Below are 10,375 nucleotides of genomic sequence, written 5' to 3'. Positions count from 1 at the left end.
CATTCCAAGGTCCTGCCACACTAAGCTGATGGCTAGCCACTGTCAATCTGTCTGCTCGGCTCACACTATGCCAGCCCTGGCCCATCATTGTGCCTTGGGATCTTGGGTACCAAGGGCAAGACCACAGTCATCTTGCTGAATCCCCGTCTGAGAGGGAGCTCCTTTGGGACCCACGTGCAGCTTGCTCGGCCCCTCCTGCCCTAAGCATTTGTCTCCATGATGCACTTGAGGAACATGGTGTCGTCCTTCATGTAGGCATGCTTGGGCGACTGCAGCTTGTTGAGGGGAAAGAAGAGTGGGCAGCCACTGGCCACACTGGTTTCACTCAGGGGCCGCTGGAAGGATGTTGAGTTCAGGTCGGGCCGGAAGGCGTCGATGGCATGCTCATGGTTGTTCTGGTCGAGCAGCATGAAAGTGACCTTGTTCCGGAAAGGCCATGGCAGCAGAGCATCATACTCCCCTCTCATGATCACGATGAAGAGGGACAGGTGGGTCCTCTTCCCCGTCCTGTCCCCATTCAGGTAGAGCCGCAGACACAACTTGTATCCGTACTTGGCAGTGTAGAAAGCCGGGGAGAAGAGGCTGATGATCCTGCCACAGGCTGACTCATGGCACCGCCTGGTGGCACTGGTGACCTTCCATAGGAAGGTGCCGTCGTAGGAGGCCTCTTCCAGGAGGTGGGAGCTCTGCTCCAGCTTGCCCAGGGCCTGGTCTTTCTGGGCCAGGGTCTGCTGCAGCTCCACCACCCTCCGTTCCAAGTGCAGGATGTGCTCATGGTCCAGTCAGCTCTGGTGGATGGAGGTGGCCAGGGCCAGGTGGGAGGCCTCCACCTTCTTGTTGAGGACAGTGACAATGTTCTCAAACATGCACAGCTTCCCCTCCAGCTCAGTCAGGAGCTTCTCCTTCATGAAGTGCTGCAGGGCCAGCTCCTCCTAGCTCTGGGAGCAGGGGGCCCGGTAGCAGTCCACCTCTAGGTCCCCAGCCGCCTCCACAGGCCCCTGCACCTGCAGGTCTGACAGATTCCACTCCAGGGCCATGGGCCCAGACCCCAGGTCAGAGCCCAGCTGGGTTTCACGAACCCCAACAGGAGGTTCGGGTGTGTGGCCTGGGCGGTGACCTCATGCTCCTGCATGAACTTTGGGCTCCCCTTGAAGGAGTAGCCTACACCAGCAAAGGGGCACCCACTCCAGCTTCAGCCACCTTGGGCTGATCCTGCTTCTGAGACAGAAGGCTTCCTGGCCTCTTGGATGGGGAGTCACCCCCTTTACATTTGGGACAGATCCAATCCTCGCCATTCCTCACGTTCTCAGAGAGACAGACGACGCAGCAGAGGGGCCTGGGCTCTGGTGGGTCCTGGCAGCGGTGGGGGCACCCAAAGGGAACTCCTTCTCATCGGGGGCCCCTGTTCAAGCTCCTCTGGGGAGGGGACCAGCTGCACGGAGTCTGTGCTGGGAGAAGAGGTGAGTTCTGGCCTGGCCACCCTCCCTGATGAGCAGGAATCTGATGATTTTACCTTCTCGCTGGCTTGTGTGGTTCAACATCACAGCAGGGATGAGACAGGAATTACCCTTTGTGGTGAAAAAAAATCCCCTGGATGGTGACTGCAGGCTCTAGGAGTGGCCAGTCATTCTTTTGAGCAAGAGGGAGGAGGAGAGCAAGTCAGAGAGAAAAAGGAACCATGTCACGGACTTTCAGGAACTACAGTTAGAGTTTCCCCTGTCGGAGGACCTCAGGCTGACGCTGGCTTCCTCCACCTCCTGCCTGGGGGACAGGGGCAGAGAGACCCCCAGTGGGTGACTTGTCTATGTTCCCTGCAACCTCGGAACAGCCTAGGATTCTCAGTGTGGGTGTTCACCGCCCCAGTGGAAATCCCCAGGGTTCTGGAGTCAGGTCCAAAAATGCAAGTTCCATGCATATTAACTCTGCTCAGAGTATCTTAGGTAAAGGTCACTTTCGCACAGCAGGTCTCTGTTACCCCATCTTGGCACTGCTGCCGCCTCCCAGCAGCCCCGCGGGAGCTTCCGGTGGTGCAAGGACCCTTGGTGGCATCTTTACATTTTATCTTAATTTTCTTTATGTCTACCTGAGGCCCGGGGCTGTATATTACTTCTCTAATACACTACTTATAATATAATAAAACTCAAGGAATGTTCAATAATGAATCAATAATATAGTGATCTCAATGGGCATATACAATGCTTATCTTTTGTATCCATTATTTTAAGCTGCATTTAAAATCTTTATTTATATAGTGTAAAATTAAGTAAAATGAATTAGAGCCAGTGAAGATAATTATTAGAGCCAGTGAAGACAGTGAAGATCATTATTCACAGGGGAGAAATTCTTTGAAAATTGATCAGTTACTTCCAAATATATCATCCTACTTTTGAAAAAATGGAAGTGAATTTGTTCTGTATTGTAAGGAAAGATGTCAAAACATCAACCTGTTTAGTCAACGTGGACTGAATTTCATCAAACTATTTTCCGACAAATGAAGTATTTATAATCATGGACTTTTTTTGGACTAATTTTCTTTAAAGATTTTTTAATATATTAGGTCACCCTTAACCTTTGATGAAACAACCGCCCCACTATGTAATATGATTTAGATGTATCATAAAAATTTCCCTATCCCTAGAATACCTTTTTTCATTCAGTTCACTGAAGCCCCAAAATCCAATCTCAGATGTATTCCTTTGACTAAAGATTACTTTCATCTTTCAAAATGGAAATCTTTTGGAATATGACATAAGTTATCAAATAATCAACAAATTTACAGATCTACTTTATACAAATGCTTCAAAGATTAAATTTATTGGACTCTTTCCATGGATTTTCTGGTTATTGGGGTCTTAAAAAAGAAAAATTAAAGACCATATTGAGTGAAAGGGAGTGGGAAAGGGAAGACTGAAGACAGGAGAATTTTCTTATCCTACATATTTGCACATAGCTGTCATTCTTTGTAGCCCTATTGGCCAAGTACTGTATTGATGTAAGGTCCAGAGTATATTGTTTAACCCTCAAAACCCTCTAAAACCAATAGATAATTTTATTTAAGTTAACAAATATTTATTAAATCCCTACTGTCTGTCAGTAGGTGCACCTTTCCTAGGTGCTTGGGATACAGCAGTGAAGCAAACAGATAAAACTCCCTGCCCTATTTAAGCTTATCTTCTACCAGGAGAAGTTAAGTAATAAACAGTAATCATAATAAGTAAACAAATTATATAGTTTTTTTAGAGTGATGGTTACTATGGGAAAATAGAGCAGTTTAAGGGGAGGATTAAGAGTGCCAGAGGTGAGGCAGGTTGCAATTTTAAATGAGATGATCAGGGTAAGCCACACTGAGTCTGTAATACAACAATCCTCAACGGTTTAAGGGTAAATGTTGTTGGCCATGAGAATATCTGAAGAAAAGACTATTCTTAGTGAAGTGAACAACCAGTTCCAAGGCATTAAGATGGGGACATGTTTGGCATGTTCAAGTAGAACAGGGAGGCTAGTGGGAGTCCAGTTAGAAAACTATGGCAATAATCTAGGTGAAGATGTTGCATTTGGGGCTGGGGGAAGACCACAGGAAATAGGAAGAAATGATCAGATATATTTTGAAAGTAGAGCCAACAGGATTGGCTAATGGATCAGATGTGGGATATGAGAGAAAGAGCAAGAAAAATGTTGACTCCAAAAATGTAGACCTGGGATCATCATCAAGTGATAGGGGGAAGACTGCAGGTAGAGGAGCTGAAGGAGAGAAGACCAGAAGTTCCATTTTGGACATGTGAAGTTTGAGATCCCCATTAACCACCCAAATGGAGGTTTTCAGTAGGCAATTTGGTACGCAAGTCTAAAGTTCAGAGGTCTCGGCTAAAGACAAACTTGGAAGACTTATGACATATACATAGAGTTTAAATCCACAAGACTGGTTGAGATCACTAAGGGAGGGAATGCATATGGAGAAGAAGAAAAAGAACTAAACTCTGTGGCACTTCAACATTGAAAGTTCAGGCAGAAAAAGACAAACCAGTAAGAGGAAACCAAGAAGCAGCAACCAGTGGCATGGGAGGAAAACCAGGAGAGCGTGGTGTCCTCCAAGCCAAGAGAAAAAAGTGTATCGAGAAAGAAGGAGGCCTTAACTCTGCCAAATGCAACTGACATGTTAAGTAAAATGTGTCCTGAGAACTGACCATACATGCATTTAGCAGCATGAATGTTACTGGTGACCAGAGCAAGGATGGATGGCATGATGGGGGCAAAATCTTGATGGGAAGGAGTTTAGGAGGTAGAAACAGACAGTGAGCAACAACAACTATTCCAAAGAAGCAGATACAAGTATTACATCTGCTTTACAAAGGCTCCAAGAGGGTTTGTACTTGCCCAAATGCACATACCAGTATCCAGTACAGCTGGGACCTAAAACCAGATTTGCTTGAATTCAGAATCTATCCTATACAGTCTGGGATCTGCCCTGTTCACAGATACAGTAATTTAGTGAATGGAGAAACATGAACTAAAAATAACCATTGATCTCTCGTCTTCTGTGTTTTTCTACCAAAAATTCATACTAGTGTTCTTACGGTCTTCCACAGCATAAAATCCCCTCTCAGTCTCTAGTGCCATCCTCTGTGTGGTCTTGCTGTCACCTCACTTGTGTAAGCATTATCCTCACTCATCTGACACTCTTCTTTTAAAAAAACAAAAAACCACTTCTCTTGTTTACCTCTATGTCCAATTATCACATTCAACTGTTTCCAGATCTCTGAATCTATGTGTTATTTCCCATTTACCTAGGAATCAAAGTCCTTCAGTCCATTTCATCTCGCAGTAGATTCTGTCTGTAAGATCTATAATAAATCCACTACTGATTCTGGCTGAGAGGTTAACATACCTCATAGAGTCAGAAAATAGAGTGAAGAATCTTTGTGTTCATGTATTGGTATATGGTTGAGGGTGGAGGAAGTGACAGACAAGGAATAAACAAAGCCGGAGATAAAACTCCAGAGTAACCTAAATTTCTAGTAACATCCCTAACAGTGTTGGCAGAAAATGAATCCAAGGGTGGAAAAAAGCAGTATGGTCCATAGCATGACAAAGAGAGGAATTGGAAAATAGAGTTTCATACCAAAAAGCTGGCAGAACACACGAAATGGGGGAGGGAGGGAGTCATAACCATAGACTTGGGCCAGTCAGATGGCAGGGAAGATAGTGAGAATGAGCCCAGGAGCACAGACGACTTGGCATAAAGTGCCCTGCTTTTACCTCTCTCCTCATGGCCCGTCTTCAAGTGCCTTATTTGTTCTACTAAGTATTATCAAAACTCCTCCTTATACTGGAAATATTCACAGTCATAGTGACAAGCTCAGTATAAACAGAACGTCTATTCTACAGTGCACTCTGTTCTGGGGCACTGGAAACACTGATTTCTTCACAGATGCTACTAACCTTTATTAATGTGACAGTCCTAGTCATGATATACATCTTTGCAACAAGCTGGTCTGTTCATGATGGAGTTATACGTTTTTTCAGCCTGTTTTTGCATACACTGATCTTTTCTATGTGTATTGCCAGCCTTATCTCAATGAAAGCCCATGACTCACGATCTGTGTCTCTGAGTCATGCTCTGAAGTTAGGTGAGTTAGCCTTAATTTGGTGCTTTACACTTATCAGTGTAAGCCTTGTGTCCTGGAGAACTTTGTTTTGTTTTCCTTCCTAGCACTTGGAACTCCCTCAATTGGTAGCTGATAACTTCCACAAGTATGCATTTTATATGAAGGAGTGAAAGTTGGCTCAATGACAGGCAAGAAGAATAAAGCAAATTGGCGCTGAATAGAAACTGTGTTGTGAAAGACATCCATACTGAGGAAAGCAGAGATTCTGTAGATAAAGTTTCTTGTTTGCTTCATTGTAAACCAACTGACTTCACCCTCTAACTGTAGGTCACAAAGGAAGATGACAACCCTGGAGAATTTGATAGATATGGGAGGGGGAGTTGAGAGGGAGATGTCTTGTCCATTCATGTATCCGAGATTAAATTATTGTACCAGAAAGGGAAGAGTGGATTAAATAAGAGAGGAACATGCAAGCATCAAGTGTTTCTATCATAGCCTGATGCCCCAGAAGAAAAAGAGTCTGAACTTGTAACTTCATTTTATATCCTGACATTGTCTGTTATTTAAAAAGGCTTATGAACTAATAGCACCTGAGAACCTGAGAAATGTGTCTGGAACTGAACTATCAGGTCAGGAAACACGTAGACAATGGTCTGAGTAATTCATTTATATGTTAGAACAGGTAGGAGAACTTATTTACCTGTCAAAGTGTTTAGAAGGAGAATCTTGAAAGTGTACCTAACATTTCTTTTCTTTTCTTTTTTGCTCTACTATTTAAACTTCACTAATTTACCGTGGTCATTATTTCAGCAAAGAAAGCTTAATGTTTTGCTAATTTTTCACATGCATTTTCAGACATTTAAGTAAACAATTCTTTACATCCTAGGAATTTTGCAGACTCATTCATAATAGTTTTAAACATGTTTAACACTTTATTACTCATTCTCAATGGGTAATACAAAATTAATTTTTATTTGATGTTGTAACATATTATGTTTCTTTTCCAAAAAACTCATCTACTTTTGGTCTATAACAAGATATTAATAAAATGAGAAGGCCAAGTGTTATTTAGCATCCAGGATAAAGCCAGTCTGTGGTTCCATACTTTTTATATATTACAGACATGACTAATTCAGAAGTAGATTGTTCTTGAATAGGTATGCATTATGTTCCATTTTAACAAAAATAGATCTTTGTTCCTTCTTCCCTTTACTTTTCCTCTGAAAAATATTCATGGAGTCTCACCTATTGTCTACGCACTGTGATAGATGTCAGAGATAGAGCTGTAAACAAGCAAAACAGACATATTTCTTGCTCTCACGGACCTTACATCTAGGGAGATGGCCATTTACTGAAGAAATCCTTATACAGTCCCAATGGTCAGCACTATATAGACAAGTATAAGGAAATATATATTAATCTGTGCATCATGCTTCCCTGGGGAAAGGAACTAAAGTACAAGAAGCATTAAGCTAGATGTAAGGGAGGAGATTTGGGAGGCAGGTACATTCCAGGCTAGAGCTTGGTATAGTGGTCAGGATCGGATCATGAACAAGCATGATTTTTCAATCTTTCCCCTGAGCCCAAACCTGGAGATGCCACAAAGGTAAAAAAGAATTTTGAGGGATCCCAGAATCTGCATCAAAGACTGTGAAAAGTCCTTGGAGACCAGAAGGTGGGTCAAGTCCCACAAAACCTAGAGGAAATCTTTCTAGTTCTATACTTTCCTCTCTTCACATTTTACTGGCTGGCTCAGTGCCTCCTCTGCCCTACTGGGTTCATGGGAGTGGACAGAAAACCTAAGTTCCAGTCAAGCACCTGCAACAGGTGGTAGTTCATCTGGGCACCATTGGCCCCAAGTTAGGTAGGAAGAATAGACTAACTGCCTAGTGCAGAAGGACTAAGTGGCTTTCCATCACCAAGCCCCTACTGGGTAAGTACAAGGAGAGACAGCCCCCAGAAAAAAGCAGTGTTTGGCGCAGGTTGAGAGTAGGCAGGTTACAAAATGCAATACCAGACGCTCTTCTCCTTTTGTGGCCACCCTCCAACACACATTACCTTTACCAAGATGTGTATCAGCTCGGATCTGAGTTGTCATCTCTCCCTTCAGGTACACATCACCAGCAAGAAAGATGGCAGTTCCACTAATATGAGCACAAAGGAAAAAATAAACAGACATCTGAGGGGTACAAGTGCAAACTCTATGAAAGAGAAAGCAAAATTACTGGACCAGATTAAAATACACAAAATATCCCTATTAAGAATATTTTAAACATCAAACTGTTTAAAAGATCTCACTAGAGCTATTAAGCAGGAAAAAATTAATATTGAAATAAAGGACTGAATTTCTTAGGGAGATTGAGAAAAAATACCAAAAATTATTTCTGAAAAGTTTGCAAGTGACTCTTCTTATTAATGAGACTCTTAAACAAAAAGTAACAGATTTTTTCCTATTTGATCATTGACTACATAATAAGAAGTTCCTCAAACCTTTCTTTAGGACTCATTCGTTAGCAGAAAGAAAACAAACAGATGATCCTCAGCAAAAGAAAATTATTTTTTCATAAATAACACAAATAATGTATAAATATATACTTATTAAATAAAGTTCAACACAGAAGTATGTAGAGGAAAAAGTGAAAGTCTCTCTTCAACATCACTCTCAACAGTTTGCTTTTCTTTTTCTAATATAAGTAGGATAATACCGTGTTATTCTGTAACTTGCTTTTATCGTGTAAAATATATTTTTCCATGTCAGTACTTATAACTCATCTCTTCTTTTTTAAATTATTTGTCTTGATTTTCTACTTTATTTTAAAAGCGATTATATATGTTCACTATAAAAAATCAAACAACACACAAATGTATATAAAGCAAAGTCAAAATCCCCTTTCATCTATCAACCCCTTATCCTTTTATCCATTTACATACACACATGAAAAATAATATGTATTTATATATATTATATTATTTATTTTTTTGTTTGTTTCCAGTGTTGTGAATTCAAACACTGAAAAGAGAAAAATATGCTTCCACTCAGATGCGTAATGAGAAAAGAATACATTGGTTTCCATTCCACACCAGTATATACATGTAAGCTCTTCTTTTACAGTTTGGCTATGAATGGAACCAGGCTATATATATGACCACCACAGTTTATTTGCTCACTTGATAATATTTCTTGGCAACCATCTCTGGTTAGCATATGGAACTAAATTATTGTATTGATGAATGGGAATTCTAGGTTTTACCATTCCAGCCCAGATAGCATCTAGGTCTTTTAACAGAACTATTTGGAATGCTATTAGATTGAACCTAATTCTAAAGATAAAACCACATGTTTGCTATAACGATTTTTCTGTATAAAAAGTGATAATACACAAACATCTGTCTGGAACAAACAGTAGCAAACTATATACAGTATTTGAGTTTTCCTTTCATTAAGCTTATGGAGCTTAGTAATATCACAGATGCATTCCATCCTCTGGGCAGCTCTTGGCCTTTCCAAAATTGTACTTGAAAAACTAGAATGAATTATGATGAAATATCAAGTAATTATTAGTCTAAATAATTTTCTACAAAAAAATTGAAAGGTATATTTAGGGGGGTTTTACAAACACAAAGGAAACAGATAGGGTAACTTTTTAATTTTAGTAATCACTGCAGTTCAGAAGTAGTCTTCTCCTTTCTTCTTATTGTTTTCAGTGAAATAGTCCTGCTTTTCTTTTGTAGGTTATATCTCTGGTTTAGCTTAACTAGGCTAATAATAACTTACTGGATAGTAGTAAAAAAAAATACTATTTTTCTAAAATTTTTACTATTAAACTCATGAAATTTTATAGAGTCACTGGAAAAATCTAGAGATATAAAATTATTTCCATTTGGTTCTTCAAACACAGGTCTGTATTCTTCTTTTTAATATTGGGCATTAGACAAATTAAGATTTTTATTAGACTTATTAAACTCATTTTAAAAAATCAAAAATTTTACAGAGAATCTCTTGCAATTACTATTTTTCTTCAGTTGCTTTATATTTGAAGCTATGAGAACAAAGAGAAAAAAATGAAATGAAATATAAAATATGAAGACAGAGAAATAAAGAATTTCATATGCAGTTCAGTGTGAATAGTAACCAGTAAAAGACAAGAAATGCTGCTTCCAACTTACAAATGATTAAATAAGCAGTAGTTAAATTAATCAAAGCTTCATGTTTCCATTATTCGAAACAAAATAATTATCCCTCCCTCTTGGTTCCAACTGGTTATTTTTGTGTAGTTTCTGCTGCTAAATCTGGATTCTTGTGGAGAAGGAATATCTTATTCCCTTTAGTCTCCCCACAGTAAGACACACAGGGTACCTTGTTAGTGCTCAACACAGTACTTGAATTAATAAAGCAGGACATTCGTAGTTTTTTCTGAACATTATCTTCAAGTTGGGGCAACAAAATGAACACAATTTTATTTTGCAATGTTCCTCCTTGGGGTAGTAAAAACATGTATGATTCCTCTAATCTTTTCTGCATATCATGTCCAAGTTGATATAAATTCATTCTCATCCTGCCATTGGAGACACCAATGATGTCTCTGTTTTAGGATCTAAAAAAACAAAAAAACATGAAAGTCGAACTCTAACTTGACTCCTTTATGTCAAGTGTCAAGCTTGCCTTTGGAATATTGCATAACTATAGTAATAACCTACAAAAAACTCACTTTACATTTTATAAGACTTTACGGTATAAAGCATTTTCATGTATATTATTTTATTTAATC

At 40.0% G+C, this 10,375-nt stretch overlaps 1 pseudogene across 1 annotated transcript; it reads right to left on the bottom strand.

The window, feature by feature from the left end:
* Nucleotides 1–200: 200 nt before the first annotated feature.
* On the bottom strand, nucleotides 201–1,541 carry LOC308625893 (TNF receptor-associated factor 1-like; annotated as a pseudogene). Its single transcript has 2 exons — nucleotides 1,514–1,541; nucleotides 201–1,402 (listed from the first exon to the last, which is right to left on the bottom strand). The product of its transcript is annotated as a TNF receptor-associated factor 1-like (transcript).
* Nucleotides 1,542–10,375: the final 8,834 nt, after the last annotated feature.

This window comes from Mesoplodon bidens (assembly GCF_964165515.1).
Source record: "Mesoplodon bidens genome assembly, chromosome: 12".
Taxonomy (NCBI): Eukaryota; Metazoa; Chordata; class Mammalia; order Artiodactyla; family Ziphiidae; genus Mesoplodon; species Mesoplodon bidens.
The sequence above is the reverse complement of the archived record's forward strand: the minus strand, read 5'-3'. Positions and strand labels throughout refer to the sequence as shown.